General features: G+C 38.7%; 1 protein-coding gene across 5 annotated transcripts in view; it reads left to right on the forward strand.

Annotated features, from left to right (window-relative positions):
• The window catches only part of KCNC1 (potassium voltage-gated channel subfamily C member 1), a 123347-nt gene that overhangs the window by 1318 nt on the left and 101271 nt on the right, over positions 1 to 20758 (forward strand). The window lies entirely within an intron of this gene.

Genomic DNA, 20758 nt, shown 5'->3' on the forward strand with positions numbered 1-20758 from the left:
TCAGAGGAGGAGGTTCATTCATGTAGAAGGGACACGGTGTTTGATGGGTTTCTTGCCTGGCTACTGAAGGGCAACTCCTCCCCTCCTGAGCCTGCGGTTGTTTTGGAAAGTGAATGCACACTGGTGCAGTTCACAGCATAGCTGTGGATAAAGATGGTCTTTAACAGTCACCCGACTCCTCTAAGTATGTACCTGTCATGCTATTACATATGAGGATAATTACATTAATTAGGGCCTGATTCTGCTTCTGAAGTCTAAAGTAAAGAAAACGTTTACTTCAGGAAGAGCAGCAGGATTCACCCCCAAAATAACCATATTGATAAGCCAGAAAACAGATAGGATAGTGCTTTGCAAAGAAACTGGTTTGTATAGATTTTACTCCTCTTTTAAACATACCTTTGTTACTGCATAACCACTGCCAGACCTCAGTAGGGATGAGTGATGCTTTGCTGTGGGAGGATGATCAGTGTTCCTGAGGAGGATCACAGAAGTGAGATCAGATTAGGGAGCAAATTGGATGGACAGAGGAAAGAGAAGTGGAAATGCAGAGAGCAAGGACAGGGGAGGTGGTTGTGTATGAATGGGTGGTGGAATAGCACTGCTGGAGGTTTGAGGTCTGAGCAGAGATCTTCAGCTGGGAGCCTGCAGGTCTACACATTGAATGAATGGGGAAAGCTGGAGCAGAGCCTAGAGTTATATCTTGGTGCCTTTCTCCAGATTCTTGTTTGCATACCCTTTGGAGACTTCCTCCCTGAACAAAGAAGTTAATATTTTAAATGAATTCCTTTAAACAGCATAGGGGATAAAAGAATAATAAAATATTTACCATGAGATGAAAGGATGATGCTGTTGAATTGCAGCTTTCAAATCCCTCATTTCTGCCAAGGGAACATGGAAACTGAGGGAAGGCTGGAGGGTATCCTTCAAAAGGCTTAGTTAGCTTCCTTTAATCAAGCTCAGTGTTAGCAGGCATTGATTTGAATAGCAGATCTCTGGTGTTCAGGAATCTGTTGGTAAAACACATTTCAAGTCAAAGCAGTGTGCTTGTCCAGGATTTTCTGAAATGGTCCAAAAGGCAAAGTGATAATGGTGTGCCAATGAAAAGAATACAGAGGCTAAAAACCCCTTCTGCTTGGAAGTACTGTGGAATTTTAGGTTGGAGGATAAATTCTATAACCAATATTAAGAGTCTTTGCAATGTACAAGCTGGAATTCTAGGAGGATATAAAATCCAGTTTCTAATTCTTGATGGGTGGTTTCATTTAGGAGCAGGCATTTTATAAAGTGATTTGGTTTGTTTTTTTTTTCTCGCAGTGGATGTTACACCATTTATTCACAATTACATGTATGTACCTGGTAGAATTCAACCCTTGATTTACCTTTAACTTGTTCTTTCCTTAAAGTATCATTAAACTAGGGAAATACGAATTCTGGTCAAAGTTGAAGTGTATACTGAATATTTCATGGCTTAAATATGATTCTTTAACTTGTATCTATGGAGACGTAGGCCTATATGCATTAATATTTTGTGTGAAGGAAGATGGCTTTCATCATCAACACATGCATATACTGTCCATTAAGAAGACATTATAAGAAGCTTAACATTTTCTAATAAAAGCCATATGTTATGGTTATGGATGTAAAAAGAGATGGAAGGTTGATTTATGCTCCTGTAATCTAACAGAGACATTGCGAAAAGACCTCAAAGTAGCTAATTTACAGTAAAATAATTGATAGCATCATTAATAAGTGCATGGTAAATTAAAGCAATCATAAGTAGAATCCCTGTTATCTCACTTTTAATTGTCTACACTACTTTCAATTACAAACTGTATTTCAGTCATGCAACAATTCAAATCCACATTGCCATTTTGTCAAAAAGTCACAAAAATTTGTCATCCTAATTGTATCCGAGACTTGACCTAATGGTGGTTACTGTATACGTGTTTGGTGTCTACATACAGCACCAAACTGCATGTCAAGGTAACATCTTAATATAAGCATCAGTTTACATAACCATCATACTGTTACTCTTGGGCAAGTAAAAGGAATACAGTATATGAATATTAAGATGAGATGAAATCCTGCATACCTGAATAAAGCATGATTTCTCTGGACAATGTCTCATACACTGTTTCAGTGAATGCTTAGGAACCATCTGTGGAAAGCTCAACATTTAATCAAATCTAGTAATTCTTGGAGTGTTCTGATGGACACTGCTTACAAATACAAGTACCTTTGACTGTTCTGCTTCACTAGCACCTAACCCATGCTAAATTATATGCTATCTCATTGTAGATGGGCAGGGAAGACTAGAAGAGCATTTGTGTATTTCAGGCAAAATCAGCTAACTCTGCAAATTTTGTCTATTTCTAAACTTACTGTGATAAAGCATAAGCTCCCAGTCACTAGTTGTTTGCCTTTAGGTGGAACATAGTCAACAGTCTCTTGTTAAAACAATAGTGGCTGATTTTAATTAAACTCTATTTTTCTAAACACTCATTTCTTAAATAAGATAGTTCATTTCTAAAAAGATGAGGCACTTTAAAAAATTGCATTGTCTTCTAAGTCTAATAGAAAAAGTAGCTTATTTCGTATCACAGGATTGCCTTAGACATTTACCTTAGTAAGATAAACGGGTGTCACACTTCTCTGTAACTTAAAGGATCCACATTTGGATAAATGGAGGCAAAGTCTGGTACCTGGAGGTCTGAACAGAGTAACAGATAAGGGGATGCAGATTTGCAGAGATACTGGGTGCATGTGTAAATAGACAGGCATCCAGGTGGATCTTCAAAAGCACCTGATCGGGAGCTAAATATCACTGCATGTCAATGGATATTGTGTACCTAAACTGGCGAGATGCTTCTGTAAAGAACTGTCGTTTTTGCATCGTCAGGGAGCTTTGTAAATTTATTTATTGTAAGTAGATGCAAGGGGGGAAAGAGTCACGCAGAAAGCTACACAGGTACACTAAAACAGCATATCTGAGAGTTACGCTGTAATGAAGCTCCTGCTTTCTGCACTCATTAGACTTCATAGGTCCCTCGGTTCACAAATGTGTGAAAAATATTTCTTAGCATCCTCTCTCGTTTATATTCAAGTCTGTCATGGTGGTTTTACACTAGCAAAGATCCCACTGACTTCCTGGAGTTTGTCCTGCAGGTATCTGACATCTTTGACCCCTTCCTCCTCCTCCCCAGCAGGATAAGGTTGTATTTGTGTTAATTCACAGTTAGGTTAGTCAGTGTTTGGGAACCAAGAGCTTTCAGCTGACATTCTGCGCTAGTGTTCACATTCAAATTGGACATTTAAGCTTCATTAAAGAAGCCTTGGGAGAGCTTTTGTAGTCATTCCAAATAAACATTTTTACTGTTTTTAAATAAAAGCTGGTAGGGGTCCTATAGAAAGTCCTCAACAGCTTGACTTGACATCCTAGCATATGCTATACAGCTCTAATCTGGAAGAGGAAAGGCAAATCTCTCGCTTACCCTTCCCTCAGTCTCCCTTCATGTCCTGCAGAACAATCTGCTTTCCCCAGTAGGGTGATTTTTGAAGGACAAGTTTCCGACACTGAGAAGCAGACAGGAAAAAGAATAGTGGGGAAGAGATAAGAAGAAGTTATTCCCCAGGGATTTCTTCCAGCCTGCTTTTGTACATTCAAGAGCATTTAAATCTTGCTATGTTCATTTAAACTGATATTTCTCCTTATAAACTACATCCTGTAGGTATAAGGTGGCTTACGGGATCCTAGTTCATGAATAACCGTATTGCCTGGAGGCTTAGCGGCTGGGATGATTTCCTTTACCCTGGCCTAGTGCAGCTAAGCTCTGAAACTGGGGAAAGTATCAGGGAGTAGGAATAGGTACTCATGACCCTTTATAAGGGGAGCTTATTCTGCAGCCACCTGAGGTGGGACACACTGCACAGGAGTGCTCCATGGCCAGTGCTCCAGAGGGTCCCACTGGGCATGAGAAGATAGGGAGAGAAAGGAGGAGAGCTGCCCCACAGCTTTCCCTTATCCACAGGCACCCCTCTCACCAGGAAGAGATTGCGTCAAAGGGGCCCTGCTGGAGCTCTCCCACCTTGGGCCTTTCTGCAAGGTCTCCCCTGCAGAGGCGTATCTAATCCTGCACTGAAGCTGGCTGCAGTGATTCTCACCATACACTTTCACAATTAACAAGACAGCCTAATTTTAACTGCACGCTGCATTACAGCTCTGGACAAATGAGAATCCACATTAAATGAAGTTTCCCCTGCATTTGTAGTATAATGGAATTACAGCTAGACATCTATTAACTACCATTCCATCACTCATTATTAATATAGCTCCTAAAATCCCATTTTATTCTTATTTTCTCCCACCAAGGGACATGTTACTGCAAATCCTTATATAACCCATTAGTAAGCATGGTATAGTCTTCTCTGCATCCTGTCTGAAGAAGCCTTTGCAATGCCAGCTAGAAAATGTTCAGCGCTCACACCAAGTTCCACCTTCAGCCCCTATCAAACTAGGCAAGGCAGAAGCAGGTGCACACACAAATAACTACTGAGAATTATCCCTTGGACTTGAGAAATCATAAATGTTTGAACTATCACAAAAGGAAAGAAAAGAAGGAAAAGAGTCGTAACAGCCACACAGAATCGTGACTTCATTGGTTAGAGCTGTTCAGAAGCACACAGGAAGATATGTCTGCCCAGAACCTCTTACAATCTCTTTGAAGTCACAACCTCACGGGGAGATGAGAGAGATGATGTTATCCACCTGACAAATACATGGCTGGCTAGTACAGACTTAGCAGTTTCAATTCAAGGAAGGCTTTTTTAATCCATTTGCCTATTTCCATTTTTATTTCTATTATTCTAAAACCTAAAAAAAAAAGAACAGCATCTGTTGCCATTTTAATTTATTTATTTTTTTAATCTTACTTAATTTTAATGCTTCTAGGTTACAAAATTTACTTGTTTTAGCTCAGGCTGCGATTCTATGGATCATACCATCATATGCATACACATATATATACCTTCCTATCACTGCCACCTCCTACAAGGCTGAGTGGGATTTCCATATGAGGAAGGACTTAAAAATTAAACCATCCCAAAATACTTCTGAAAATGTTACCGTGGTGCCACTGAAATCAATATGAATTTAGTGACTGGTTTCAGTTGATGCTTGGTCCCTTCTCTCTAATCCATCCCTATGTGCCTTCAATTATTATCTTTGCCCTTCTTCCGACATTGGCTATTTTGGTTAGGGAAAAAAGACAACAAAGTACTGGTATTCTCTGTTGGTTTATCATGAGACAAAGGACAAAAGATATGTGGATCAAACATAATATTTCTATTTTGGAACATCTCACAACAAGGTGATATGTTAGACTATATCTAGAAAAACTGTTTTTCTATCTTGTTTTTCCTTCCTCTGTGCCATCTAGTATTCAATGGAACTCACTCAGCTTTCTCATTTGCAAGAATACGTGACTGATCTGTATATATTTATAGTAGTACTTTAGTAAAGTCTATACATACTGCCTTTCTTTTAACATAAGGAGAGATGGTAGCAAATCAGTAACAGAGGGCCCAGCCTTAGTGTTCTTGAAATTCTATGCCAAAATTACCACCGACTTCAAGGATAGAAGTGAATATTCCTGCAGTATGGTTCAGGTTAACAAATTAATTGCAGTGTACTGCTTTTTTTAATAGGGATATTGCATATTTCTGTTCTAAAGCACTGAAGTGCAATAGATCTTAGCAATGTATTAGGAACATGCACATTCAAACATATATTTTCATAATTGTTTAAAGACATGAGCATCTCTAGCAGATTGCATCAAAAAATAGAGCTCTAATACTGACAAAGCTCTTCATGATCTTACTGGCATTTTTTATACTGCAAAGGACTGTAGAATACATCCCCATTCAAATCACATGACTTAAATTAATGTTCAACCAAATCATATCCAAGCACTGCATTTCATAATAAAAAGGGCTAGCAGGGATATTCAGATTGAAAAATGGGGCCCTAATTGATAATCAAGTGTGTAATTCTGTCTCATGCGAAAACAGATGGCAAAACTGAGTTTCCATTTTGTATAAGCTTGATTTTATGAAATTTCAGTGCATTCTTGGGGGTAAGATAATAGAACAGCCATTTTGAGATCTTTGCAATTGTATTACACTTAGCTTCTCAGTTACTATATGCTGAATTTGAGGAAAGAACAGTATTAGAAGGCTGACTAGGCTTTCCTCTACTGAATATTGCATTACATAAATATGTGATTCACTCCAAATGGTACACAGAAGTGTTAGGATCAGATGAAATCAGAGGAATCTATGGAGAACCACCCCCTCCCCTGGAATATAAACTGCATGCTGTCATTTCTAGAATAATTTTTACATCTCCTGTGCTCAGGAAGGACCCAGATTTTGCTATCTTTACTCCTACTCTTGTAGTGATAGCTTACTCCAGGAATATCCCCATTTCCTTTGGGCTGAGAACAAGGTACTACCCAACAGGCGTACAGGTGATAGGGCCAGACCCTAACTGACTTTCATTTCTTTCAGATATGATTTATATGATATAATGGGGGTCTACTAAATCATGCTATAAAAATTATGAATAAATCTCAGTTCAAGGCTTTTTGCAGTGATGTAGGACCCTTTAATGACAGGGAGTTAAAATTGCATTGTAATGGCCCTTTGTAAATGCAATAAATCTCAGATTTCAGTGCGCTGCAGACAGCCAGCAGTGTGTGTGCTGCTGCACATGAGCTACCAACACAGGCATACACTACTGGCACACGCTTACATAATTATGTTGATACTTCAGGAGCAGCAGTAAATCTTAGCACTGCTAGATTCACTTTGAGCAAATGTTCGATCAAGAACATTGTGGTGTTGTGACCACATTAGATGGCTTAAAATATCCTACTGGCTTTTCACTTGAAAACCTGCAAAAGAATGCCCCTTTTAAGAAGCAGTAAAATGGATTATTTGGTTTTAAATGACAAAGGCAAAACCTATTCTTACCAAGTCTTCTATTTTCGATAGCCAACTACAAGTTAAAATGAGCATTTATTTGAGTCTGCACAACCACACTGAATGCATCTTCTTCCCTTAATTTCCTGGATCATATAATCAGCATTAGGAAAATAAAAATGTACACAGAAATACACCAACAGGATAATAGCTCCTTGTTTCAAATGCAGCAGAATCCCTATTCCTGCCCACGTTTTCCCTCAAAAAACTCCAACCCCACATTTAAAAGATTACGTGTGTTTCCCTATACAAATATAGACAGATCTGGTCAGTTTGGGTTGCTTATTATTTGACATGCATCAGAAGTTCAGCCGCAGATTTCATTTTGAAAACTTACTCCAATAACCTTGTTCTAGTTTTCTAGATTGGATTCTTGCAGTCTTCAGTATGCCAGGTTCATCGGCAGGTGTAGGTGAGGGAGGCCAGTTTTATGGTTTAACCAGTTCTTAACTAAATGAAAACCTTTCATCAGAATGCTTCTAATTTGATAACAGAATATAAAAAAATAATAGGGAGAAATCCCTAAAAATACTGAGCACCTACAATCTCCAGCAGAAGGGAGGTCATGTCTTATACTAGAAAAGGACAAGCAAGGAGTTAAGAGAACATCAGTAAAATCCCACCCCAGGACCCTGTAGGGCTACTGCCACAGCTATCACCGATTTCAGTGGGATCCAGTCAGAGACCAGTGCAGACCTATTTCAGGCAAATTTTCCCAGGACAAGGACAATTGTGTAATTGCCAGAGCACTCAATGTAAACGGGCTTGCCTCTGATCTGTACTCTAAAAACAAGACAACACGGTAGCAGTCACATTGTGCTGTTCCTGGGTTGTTTCTTGGGTTTTTTGTGTTTTGTTTTTTTTTTTTTTTACATGGATCTCCCCATCGCTTCTAGTGTGGAGTTTGCAAGAAATCTAGTGACAGTACATCTTAGCACTTCCCGGCAATGTATTCCACAAAATGCAGAACTGATTTCAACTCAGGCTTCTTCAAGTAAAGCACTTGTAAGGACAAACCAAGAACAACTGAACTGTGCTATGATACCTCAACCAAGAACAACCGGACTGTGCTATGATACCTCAACCAATACCAGACCAAGTCAATCGCTGGGGACTGGGGGAATGTTTGGTTTTCTTTTTATGGGTTGCTAGCCCACCAGCGTAGATCTGAATTTTGCTTAAGCAAGATAGAAATTTAGTGTTCGGCTGATAGGAGTTCAGTCTTTGTCCTACCAAGAAGTCCCAAAGGTACTAGTGATTTATTAAAAGACCTAATGTAAATCTCAAAACTGTATGGATTGCTTGAAATGTTAGTTATGTCTCAACAGCAGGAAATCAATAGTGCAAAAGTGCATTCACTGTTCTAAAGAAAACATCTTTTGGAGAACCTGCTCTGCTAAGAAAAGAAGCTCAGTTTATCTTGTACATGTCACTGACATAAAGGCAATGTTTGAAATTCAATAGCAGTTCTATAGCATCTTCAACTCCAAACCACAAATCTTTACATTAGCTACAGCAACTTCTAAACCTGACCATTTTCTGTCCTGAAAGGGTATCTTGGCTAGGACAGCAGGGTAAGCCTTTGTTCTTATTCGGCGATATTTAATATTCGTTTGGAACAGTCCACACTTGTCCACAAGCATATTACACACACTTACACAGTGTGAATTCACTAGAAAGCAAAAAAACTCCAAACCCTAAAAAAAAAACAACCCAAAACCTGAGTTTTGGACAGATGATTGCAAGCAACTGAATTAATACAGTTTATCAAGTGAGCATTTGTCAGCAGATCTGACTAAAGTCATTAATTGTGCGCCCTACTTGCTTGCTTATGTTAGCTCTGAAAAATCCTCCCAGGGGTTTTAAGTTAGCATCTACAGAATGCCAGTTGTACAAAGGCAGGACATGAACAAATGAATGTAATGGCACAAGCACATGAGCACCACGTTCTATTACCTCACATTAAGCCACATTATTTGGGTCTGCTTCAGTCCTTCCCATTTTCTATGATTTTACTGTGTGAAGAATCATATAAGACATTTAATCTTAATATGTCATTGTCAAAATAGGAAAACACTTTTCTCAGGTTACGTGCTTTGCATTGTTTCATCCCTCCCTTAGTAAATGTTTATTGCAGTAACTGGCACAACAGTGTTTTAGGAATCTCTGCTGATGATTCCTAAATTCTATCACCATAAAACCAGCAAGTTAACAGTAAGTATCTCTGTGAAGAACTTACACTATACTCAGATGTAGTGTTTCCCAAACCAACCTGCATTGGAGTATATCACCCAAAGCTATGATCCTTCAAGAGGTGCAGTATACATACGAGCTGTGCCAGCCAGTGCAAAGACAGCAGGGCTGGGCACCCGCCATCCCTTCATCACATAATCTAGCAGTCAGTTCCTACATCTTCACTTCTGAGGCCAGACTCATGAAAGGACATAGCCAAATAAGAAGTTTCAGGTTTTCAAACTTATAATTCCCAAAACACTAACCCTGGAGATATCATTTTTTAAAATGCATATTACAGTTTCCTAGTGCCTACAGTATTGCTTCTGCCTGTGCTCAGAACTGTTTCACTATTGTTGACAACTGCCTTATATCAAAGCCTTGTTAATGCCCATATTTCTTTGCTAACAGGCACAGTCTTGCTGCATCCACACTGAATAGAAGCTGTTCTCAAAAACATGCTACTAATTTAATTTTTTTTGCTTGGAATGTGAAATTTCAGGTTTAATATCTTCCTCCAACTGCACAATTTCACGTTTTCATCTGTCTCTGCTCAAGAGACTTCTCAACTTCAGACAGCTGCATAATCCAGGCAGTTAGTGAAGTTGATCCAGTTTGTACAGCATGAGGGTATGTTTCAAGACAGCACTTCCCAGTAATGTGGAACCAAGAAGCTGTTCCCGTGTGGTAATTCTGGGCTACTGAAATCAGGAAGACTAATAGCAGAAAACAGATATATGTAGTGATATTGTCAGAAACAGCATTACTTTACCATGTGGCAGGTCTAGTTTTTTGTTTTCACTCACTACTTTGAAGCCATGTCCTATTAGGAAATAACTGTACATCATCATCATGTGGTTGACTCTGGGCTGAGCCATGTGCAAAGATTCAGTGATCTCTGTGTAGCCCCTGTGAAGAAGCAATGGACAAAACATACAAGAAAGTATGATATAATATGCAGAAGCAGAGAGAACTTTTACACCCCAGAGTGTGAGCAGTTCTGTCACACTGAAAAGCAAGCTCCCAAGTCAGAGTAAGGACACATCACATAATTTGTTTTGAAAATACCTACGTTTCCCAGGGCTATCAATCTGTTGCCTTTCACTCATGCCATATAAATACAAGCATTCTTGAAGGCTGCCTTTTCATCAATATTTTAACATAAAAATTCTTTAACTGAAATGGAAATCAATCACATTTTATTACTTTTTAATAAAAGTGCATTATCACCATTAAAGGTAAGTGGTCTCAATTAAACTATTGCCAGGATAAATTTAACCTGGAAAAGAGCTATAAGAAGTCTTTGCGAGGTGAGGGCCTTTTACAGCATGTGTGCTTTAGCTATGGTATCAACAACCAACACAGAAGTGATCAATAAACATTCTAGCTGTTACATTCACTGCCTTTATGATACATGTAATACTAGTTCAAAATCAGACTGGAAACTGTGAAGGATATATTGTTAAATATCCCTCTCTACTGTAATTTACCTTATATAGGAGGCTTGCCAGGGGCTCTAATGAAGCAGAGGCAATTTTGCAGTTTTACCATCTGTTATCACATCTACTCGTGCTGTAACAAAAACACAATTGTATTACAATTCAGAAGCGACAAAGAAAATATATATTTCCTTTCATTGTTTCAATAGCTTTGCTGTGCAGTTTAAGGAACAAAATGTTTCAGCAATAAACAAAACATTTAAAAACCATATTTAATTAATACCCAAGATATAGCAAAAGAATAGAATTTTGCTCCATAAGCATGACACAACAAAGAAGTATAAAGAAGAAATCATGTTATATTCCACAGCCTTCAGATTTAGATTTTAATTCAGGGTAACACATCCTTTTTCACATCCTGCAGAAGGAAAAAAAGAAAACCAAACCACAAAACAAACCCACCCCAAACAAAAATCCCCTTTGAAATATGAATATCATTGAATATTTTACAAATGATAGATCTGTGCTACCTAATATAGGACCACAGGACCAAACTGTAAAGAACTTAGGAACTGAATCCTGCTGTTCTTTCCATCCTAGGTAAGGACTGCAGGTCCCTTTTACTGTGCAGGGGTAAAAACTCTAAAGAACACAACAGTTTAGCTTCACTTAAGTGCAATGGACTAAAAATGAATGCTTAATATTTATATGAATCATTGTCAGTGTCAAGCAAGATGAGGCATATAAAAATAGAACCAAATCAGGGAATGAGTTTTAAGACTCAGTGGGTAAATACCTCTTTACGTACGGTATTATTTATAGGTATTTTTCTAATCTGTTCTGTCATCTTGTCTCTTAAATTATTAGAAAGGAAGAAAGAAGGAACTACGGCAAATGTAGATTAAAGAGAAATCTTACTGGGAACTGTGGCAGGAATATGAGCAAAAGCTATGAAGTTTGGAGCTGTGTTTCTAGGCTTCTTGTTCTCTGAATGTTCTATATTAAAACCATTCCAGCCTGTTTCATAATTAAATATGGGTTTTTAATTACTGTCTTGCAACAAAAGGAATGGTGTTTCTAACACTTTATGTTTGGCATCCAAAACATACAGCATCTGAAAATGTGCTGAAAACAAGCTAATCATAAGCAGGTTTCAGACATTGGGCTAACCCTTGTGTCAGTGGTCTCGCTAAGCCTTGGACATCCTGCAGTAGCAAAAATCCCCTTTAGATATAAATGATGATCTCACAATGAAGGTCACAACAGGGATTTCAGCATCAGATCCTGATTTTCATAGCTCCCTCTGAAGTCAGTGACAGCTGCAGATGGTCTCCTTAAGTTGATCTGCAAAGGTTCTAGTATTAATAACTTTTAAAAATGTCAGTTGCAATAGCTTTGTGTGTCTGTTTATCATCATTTGACAAGGAGACTGCCAGCACTAATATCTATCTCCCTGCATCAAGAGGTTCTGTGAGTCTTAAGCATTTATAAAAACACTTTAAAAACTTCTACCAAAAGGACAAGATATAAACAAAATATTATTAGAATTGTGAAAAAAAAATCAATATTGAAGTGCAAAATACTGAAGAAAATTAGCATTAAAATCACCTTGTAAGGAAATTCTTACAAGCTAATTTTAAGAAGGGGGCACATCCACAATGCTTATGCTCGGTTCTTGCCAATAGGGGAAAGTTATCATCCATGTGTAGGAATCTAGGGAGGTCATCCTTATTTTCTTTCTGCTAGGAGGTGGAGAACTCAGCTAGGCAGCAATTAAGCCATTTGTCACGTTATGCAAAGACTCACATTACACAACCTCCATCGGACAGAAATTTGAATTGAGTAAAGTAGGCATCTACTCTCTTCCCTGTATCTGTGTGGTTATGAAATACTGCACAGGGGGACTACGTATCTGAGTACCACTCTTATAAGCACAAATGTGAAGTGCATTTTTGTACTCTTTTCATCCAGGTGGGATTTCAAAGTAGCTGTTTATCTGCCAAGAACACACACCACTGCTCTGTTTTTATGGCATTTCTTGCAAATATAAACTTTTCCTGCTCTTCAGCAGCACAGTCTAATTCAGATTAATGAGAAATTGCCTCCAATCTTTTCATCCTGATTGTCCGAAATGTATTTTAGAAGTAAGATGTATATGCTTACAGGTGCAACAATTATAGTAAATTTAAGGAGAGGTCCTAGATGGGAATGTTAGGAGAAACAGCTCTTTCTTTCTTCTTATTTTGTCACCACAAGGACATCTGATGGCATTGTTCCTCCCAATAGCCAACCAGGTTTTATTTAGCAGTGCCAGTCTAACAGCTGTGATTTCCACTTATGGTAGCTGTGGGCACATCGTTAATTCTAGTAACTGCAGAACTTATAGCAGAAATCCCTTTCTGAGGCATCCCGTGCTCCTTACTTTGCTAACTCTAGCAGAACAAAACAAATAACAAACAAAATGAGATTTCTATTATAAGCTTATACATGACTGTCCAGATACAGCAGTAGTTTGGTGTAAAGATCTTCCTGCAAGAGCTTGTAATGTACACAGATGGCAAAGGGCTCAGAAATATGCTCAGAAAAACACAGTAGACAAGTTATGTGTGGAAACTATGTTCGCAAGCCCTGTGCCGTGTTATTGAGAGACCAGAAGCTGTATTTTGAGAGGCATATCAATAAAGATTTGGATACAGATGCAAAGAAAATATCTTTCATTCACTACTTGCACTGCATACGATACTAGCTATAATACAGAACAATTTCAATATGACATAAAACTATCAAGCTGCATAATTCCTGCTAGTGCTCACCACAGTCCTGCTATTAAAATGCTCATAGGCCACAAAAATGCTCTTAAACCAACTCACTAGCCCAAATTATTAATTCTTCTAGTTAATAGAACTCACCACACACTTGCACCTTAGGGCAGAATACATTTTTCGCCCCTTAAAATACACCTGCCTCCATAAAAGTGCTAAATAGTCACTCATGTGCTTGAATCTCCATTATGCTAAGGCAGTGGTTTTATTTTTTAAACACACACATACAAAGAGATGAGTCAAAAGTAAAGTCACTGTGCATGTCACAAACCCTTCTTCAACATTTGTTCCACAGCCTTATTTGTCTTCCAAATTCAGCTACTTGTGAGGGTCTCAAGGGAGGGAAAATGTTGATGAGTTTTGGGGGACTTTGTGTTTTTGGGAACTGCAGATGAAGTTTAGGGAGCCTCACCAGTTTGAAGGCTGCAACATAAATACTACAAATTTTGTTACATGTTTTCAAGGAAAACGAGGATTTTGTATGAATCTTTCTTCAGATGATTTTCAGCCTGGCTCTTTATTTCTCTAGCCCTTTGTGGACATGAGGCCACTCTTCCTTTTAGAAGGATCAACATCATCTTGTCCTTCTGATTGTTCTTATCTCACTCAGAGGCTATGGCACCAGCTCTGGTTTTTAAGCATGATGTTAATTGTTGGGTAACTGATCTGCTCACAGAGCATGGGATGCTATGCAGTGGAGGAACTGCAGTCATCATCAGACATTAGGAGGACGCTGTTTTGAAGAGGAACTACAGAAAATAGTGGTTCCAATGTCAGCAATCAAGAGTAAGACATATCAACAGTAAATAGGGGATGGAAGGAAGCTTCAGAATTAGAAGAATAAATCACTGTGAAGAGAGGGAAGTCCCACCCCTCAATGTTCACTGGACATTGAAGAACAAATAGTGTTGGGACTCTGGAAAAGGGGTGTAGGGTGACAAATCATAAGCCTACTAGTAGAGAAACAAGACAGTTAAGAGGTTGACATCTCAGACTGTGGCAACTTACAGGAAATCATTTTCCAGCAAGGTGAGAACAACCCCATCAGAGTAATTAGAATGGGTTAGCAACACGTCAGTACATTCTGCATGTGCCGCAAGCAAGAAAGCAGCCCTCACAAGAGCTCAGGAAGAAGGGAATGTGCAGTAATAGATTTTGTGGTCACATTTTGCTATTGTGAGCTTGCCAAAGAATAAAAAAAGGCTTAGGCTCCACAGCAAAAAGCCTCATGTACTAAAACCAGTGCTAGCACTGGAGAAGCATTTGCTGTAAGGACATTTGAGGTCTTTGGATACCGTGTTGTGATGCATTCAGTTTTTCCGGTGGCCTGTGAAGGTCAAGCACCATGACAGCTGGCACAAGAGCTTGACAGGGAAAAAAGAGGCCAACTTCATCTCTTTAAGAGCTCCAGGACTTCAGCATTTCAACCCGGCAACACCAGCATTTTTCTTAGGAGTCCTGCACAAGAATTATGGCCTTCACCACGCACACATAAATTCCTTTCAGCTCCAATCCAAGACTAAATGGGATTTCAGGAGAAAAACAACTGGCCTAATAAATGTACAGGGCACTTACAGAAATGAGAAGGAGCCACAGGCTTTTGCTCTGTCAGACACCACACAATTTTTGGCAGCAGTCCCCATAGGCATTATTCTGGGGACGATTCTGATTGTTAAATCCATGGCACAATTAGCATACCTCAATATTGCTGATCACATTAATTAAAAAAGGCTAGAATAAATAACCAATATTTGAGAATATATGCTGTCTAATGAAAAGATGTGTCTCGTTAATGTGTTCTGTTCACTGAGGACTCCAATATGAATATGTGTTTAAGATTCAGTGGCAGATACAGCAATGGAGTTGAAGCAACAAGGAGAGATAAGGTGGTAGACAGAGTGGTACGATCTTGCGTGGTAAGCACCAACACTTGATCCGACTTCAAGTGTGACCTCTGGCAGGTTGCAACTTCTTGACCATGATTTAAACCTATAATCAGGATAATAGAACATTATTTATCTACCTCTTCTGGGTATTGTGGAGACTAATTAATATTTGCACAGTAATTTGGAGAGAAAATGGAGATGCTGGATGAAAATCCAGTATCATGTTTGCTTTCGGCAGGTGAAGTAAGGACATCTTTCCAACAAAGAAAGAAAGAAAGAAAGAAAGAAAGAAAGTTGTTCTCAAAATAAATCAGAGGCATCATAAGGCAATCTTATCTTTGCTTCATTCTGATTATTCAGCATTCCTTAATAAAATTGACAGGAAATGAGAAAGCAAAACTTCCGCTGATCAGAGAAATAAAATTTAGGAACACTTAACACTGTATCTACAAAACCTTTCTAAACAACTGTTACAAATTCAAAAGATTCTTTGTGCTCTTTCAGAAGAAAACATAAGACACACACAGTAGAACGCACATAACAGACTGACAGATCTACTAAATAACTTTTCATTAAATAATGACAGGTTAAAAATGGAATAAAAATAAAACGTACAAAATTAAAGCACTAGCAGACTTAATTATACCCTATATTTTAACTGGCCTCAGTTTGCAACAACCTCATAAAGCCAGAAAAGAGTCTAAGTGAATTAACCCATTTTCTCCATAATCTGTGTGTTCTGAATAGAGATTTCAAATTGAAGGAGCAAGTTATACGTCAGCCCTGAAGTGGCAATAGACTGAACTCTTGATTTTTATTTTTGTTGTTGTCAGAAAACACGTTCTGCCTTCCCAGAACAGGCAGACTAAGTACGAGCTGAGAGCTGTCTGGCAAAGTGGGTCTCTTCCAAAAGGACAAACACCCTACAGAGTAAGATGCCAGAGCAGATGCTGTATATGCTGACACCCGACATACGCTGAAGCTCCCTGAACAATCACAGAAATGCACAGAGCACACTGGGAGCAGTCGCACTTTTCTCAGCTGCGTTGGTTTTATCTCCAGGATTATCTTTTTATTATGAGACCTCTGACACGAAGGCATCAGACAGGTATTGAAGACAAGCTCTTTTCTGCCTGAGGAAACATTCAGCAAGAAGTGGCAGAGGTACCATGACAGATCAGGATGAGAGGCAAAGAAGTCAGGAGAGACAGCAGAATGACACTTGAACCTCTTTCACTGGCTGTATGTTGGGACAGAGAGTAGCTCAGTTATTTCCCCCAAAACTCAAGGAGCAAGGCAGATGATACAACAGTTGCAGATCTGCTGTATAGATGCCAGTCTCTTTGGAAATAACCTTTTGACTAGGATGCAGACCACAAAGTGTATTTGAGATGTGTGAACAGCACAAGACCCACTTTTGTTGGTGCCTTCTTCCTCTCTAATAGTCTTGTAATTCTTGCCATAGAAGAGCAGAAAATAGGTAGGTGCCAGTGATACTGCTCTGGAGCCACTGTGTTCCTCAAAAACATGCACCATTTTTCAAGAATAAATTCTAACACATGTTTACCATGGTTTTGTTTCCTGATGGCATACAGTTGTCTAATTCAAGGGGTCAGGTGTATCCAACTTGGCCTCCCTGGTGTTTTGGGTTTTTTTGAGTAATTCCCAAAGCTACCATATTCCTCTTCCAAACAGAAGAACAAGGGAAAGCTGCTGTAATTTTAACAAAACACCTCTTTCTTCCTCAGTGTTCACTGATTATAATGAATATGAAATTAATCAAAACTCAAAGCAAAACAAAATAAGGTCATAAAGCAATTACATTAGAAGCACGTTCTCCAGTCATTTGCTTGCTTTTCATGCTTTAGCAGTATTGTAATTTCAGTATTTATGCAACCACCATAGAATTTTCTAGGTCTGAATTCCACTTCAAAAGCATAAACTTCTCACCAACCAACCCCTTCAGGTCCAAGCCCAAGAACTTTTTCTTGGGAAGGGTGGGGAGAGAGAAATAAGCTTCCTTTTAAGTCTCCTTCACACTTTCAGCCTCCTCAGACACTACCACTGCATCATTATCAGGCACCTTCCTTCCTGCTTACTGCAGATCAAGTCAAGGGCACTTTGAATCATCTGGGAGACACTGCCTCATAGCACACAGCCCTTGCAGGAATAAAACCTCCAGGGAAATCAATATATCAGTTTATGGCAGATTTCGTATTGTACCAGGTTAACAGCATATGTATCCTTGTCCTTTAAGCACAAACTGGAATAAATGTTGTTTACTGAAGCTACACAGCCAAAAAGCATACTTTAAAAATATACACTGTAACCAAGTGTCTGTCTGTAATACAAGGCAGATTGACTTACACATCAGGCATACGTTTTGATGGTTAATTTTGAGCCCTAATGCAGCAGTCTTCTCTACCTGGCTGGTGTCTATCCTTTTCAAAAGGCAAAGGAGTGCATAAATTATGTTTAAAAAGAGGTAGGCATTTTCTACCCACAGTATAGAGTCACTGTAGGCGGATTATTATCCAGGAATACCAGAGGTAAGAAGTCTGTGATTTAACCCATTCTCTTTGCCTGCTATTTTTTTTGCTGCCGACAGCCCAAAATTATCCATGTGATGGGATTTTTCAGGTAGCTCAGCAGCACAGCAGCTGCATTTCTGAGAGTCAGTAGGAGTTAAAGCCTAAACCAAGGACTTTATTCTGCAATAATACCAGGTAAGCCCAGCAGTAGCATCCAGTTGCCTCTGCTGAAGTTGGCAACTATGAGATTGCTCCAGTTTACTTCTGTTAATATTTTCCTCACTGGATCCTGCACTACAAATACCATTTATTAGCATAACAGGATGAAGTCTACACTGTCGTACAGTTGACCAGCAGGATTTTTAAACCTATTTCTTCTGCAGTATCTTTACTACTGGGGAAAACAGAAATCAATAGCTTTCACACTGCAAACTGAGACATTTATACATCAGAACATGGACATGAGCTTTAGCTGATACAAATAGGCATAGAGATGTTCAGCTGAACAGAGCTACCTGCACTTATTCCAGTTGAGAACTTGGCCTTCTACATGGAGCTCAAAGCAAATATTCTGAATTGTGATAAAGGAAAAAAATAATTGGCACAGGGCTGAGCATCCCTAAATTTCAGTGATTTGCCTACAAGTTGCTGACAGTGAGCAAAAATAGGACCTGTAAGAACAGCCAAAAAAAGAAGAGGATTTATAAATGTTTAAGATGAGTTTTAGATTATCTTAGGCGTCACTGTTCAACTTCTACACTTATTTAGATGAAGAAACTAAATTTTTTCTTGTCCATAACATTTTTTTCCAGAAATCCAAAATACTTCACAAAAATGACTTAATCCTTTCAGCATTTCACTCCTCTCTGTGGCAGCAACATAGCAGCTGCCCCTCCCACCTTCCTCTTTACCATCCTCTGCAGATATTACCATTAGTGACTTGGCCACACTGGCCCACAAACTGCTCAGTTTAAAACTATCACCCATAAACTGAGATTCTCATTTCTACTCTGAACCTCAGGGGTACTCAGCAGAACTTCCATCGTAGTCAGACATCTCCTACCCCATAACAAAGGATACTAAATAGTATCAGCATTTCTTCAGCTTCCTTCAGCAGCCTGTGCATGGGATTGCCTAAGGATCCCATTTTAAAACCGACATGTGTGGAATTTATCCCTTCACATTTTCATTTCTTCTTATAGCAACACTTCAGTTAATCAGTTGAGATCAGCTATTGTATATGGAGCATTAAAGGCTCCTTGCTAAACAGAAGTATGGGCACTTAACTTCTGACTACCGTAAACTCCTGATGTACGTCTCTCAAGTAAAGTCCTGCTCAGCTCTATCCTGGAGTTCTTGAGTAGTTGTATTTTGTTTGCTAGTTGACCCCTGCCACCCTGTACTTGCTGTTATAGTTGAGCTGAAATTCTTATCTGTGACCTTGTTGGGGCTGAATCTTTTACTTTGCAACTATTTCCACTTTCCTCACAAGTAAAAGAGAACACAAAGAAAGAAGAATTTTATTTTCCCACTCTTTTGTAACACAAATCTCAGGGAATGATTTTAAGATCACACAGAAACTGAGGGCACCGTCAGCATAAACCTAAATTCTGTTTCAAGGCTGCCAAATGCTGCTGCTCAGGAATAGATAGATACAGAGAGTTCCAAAAATAACTTTTCTACCCTGAAAATTTCACACAAGATTCCCACCAAAAAAAAAAAAACAGAAAAAAGAAAAGCTTAAAGAGCATACTACAGCATTTATTACTTGATCAGCCTGGATGTTACTCAGTATTTTTTGAAGGAACACTCAGAGGCCCCAGTAAAGAACAAGGCCATACTATACTAGCTCATTTAGCTAGGGAGACTGATACTGATTTTAGTAGTAATTACTATGGGCAAAAGAACCTTAATTATATAGATACATACATATATATATTTAAACTCTGAGAAACATGTCCTTCTTTTGTACAAATGTGCAGCCTAGCCGAAAACTAGAAAATACATCTTTCTACAGAAAATAGAGCAGACATCCTCGCCCAGAACTGACCTCTGGGATCTTAAATCATTACATGTTTTAAGTTAGAAATAATGCTGGGATTTTTAATAAGTTTTCACACTCTTGAGCCCTGAAACTGATAGCAGCCTATTTATTTGTTTCTATAGGTGTGACTTAGGAATAAATAATCCCCACATGTTTCTGAATATTTCTAAAGCGTTCATAAAATAGTTGTCTAACATATTCCACAGACAGCCATTTGTAGTAAGACCTTTGTCCTCCTCTGTCAATCAATCTAGTCTTCCCTTTGCATATTGCTAAATTTGTTCCCCTCTGTAAGAAAAGGATAACACCAGTGGAAACAGTCATTTAAATTCTGTTTCTCTTAATACCTGTAGTTGTATTTTCTTTTACTGCCTATATACTGTCACTTTTTTTCATCAGGGTGTTTCCTGTCACAGAGCAACAGAAACTAGGGCCGTACATTAATGTCCATGTTTTCAATTTTAAATTCGATGCTACTTCAATATAATAGAATCAGTTTTTCCAGGGAGAAAGATACTTTTCCCATGGATGGCTGTCATCTTGGGGCTCATCAGCTTTCAGATTTCTTAGCTGAGCAGTTTTTATTGACACTCCAATTGTTATTTTTTAAAATAAACTTTTCTTTTTCAAGGACCACCCCGAGGAAAAACAGATTGAGAAGCTACTGGTTTAAGAAATTGAATGCATAAGGGGTTGGAGTTTGCTAAGGCAGCTGATGAATTCAGGTGTACTATGATGTGCTACACTATTTGCATAGAAGAATTAG

This window comes from Melopsittacus undulatus, chromosome 4 (assembly GCF_012275295.1).
Source record: "Melopsittacus undulatus isolate bMelUnd1 chromosome 4, bMelUnd1.mat.Z, whole genome shotgun sequence".
NCBI classification, from domain to species: domain Eukaryota; kingdom Metazoa; phylum Chordata; class Aves; order Psittaciformes; family Psittaculidae; genus Melopsittacus; species Melopsittacus undulatus.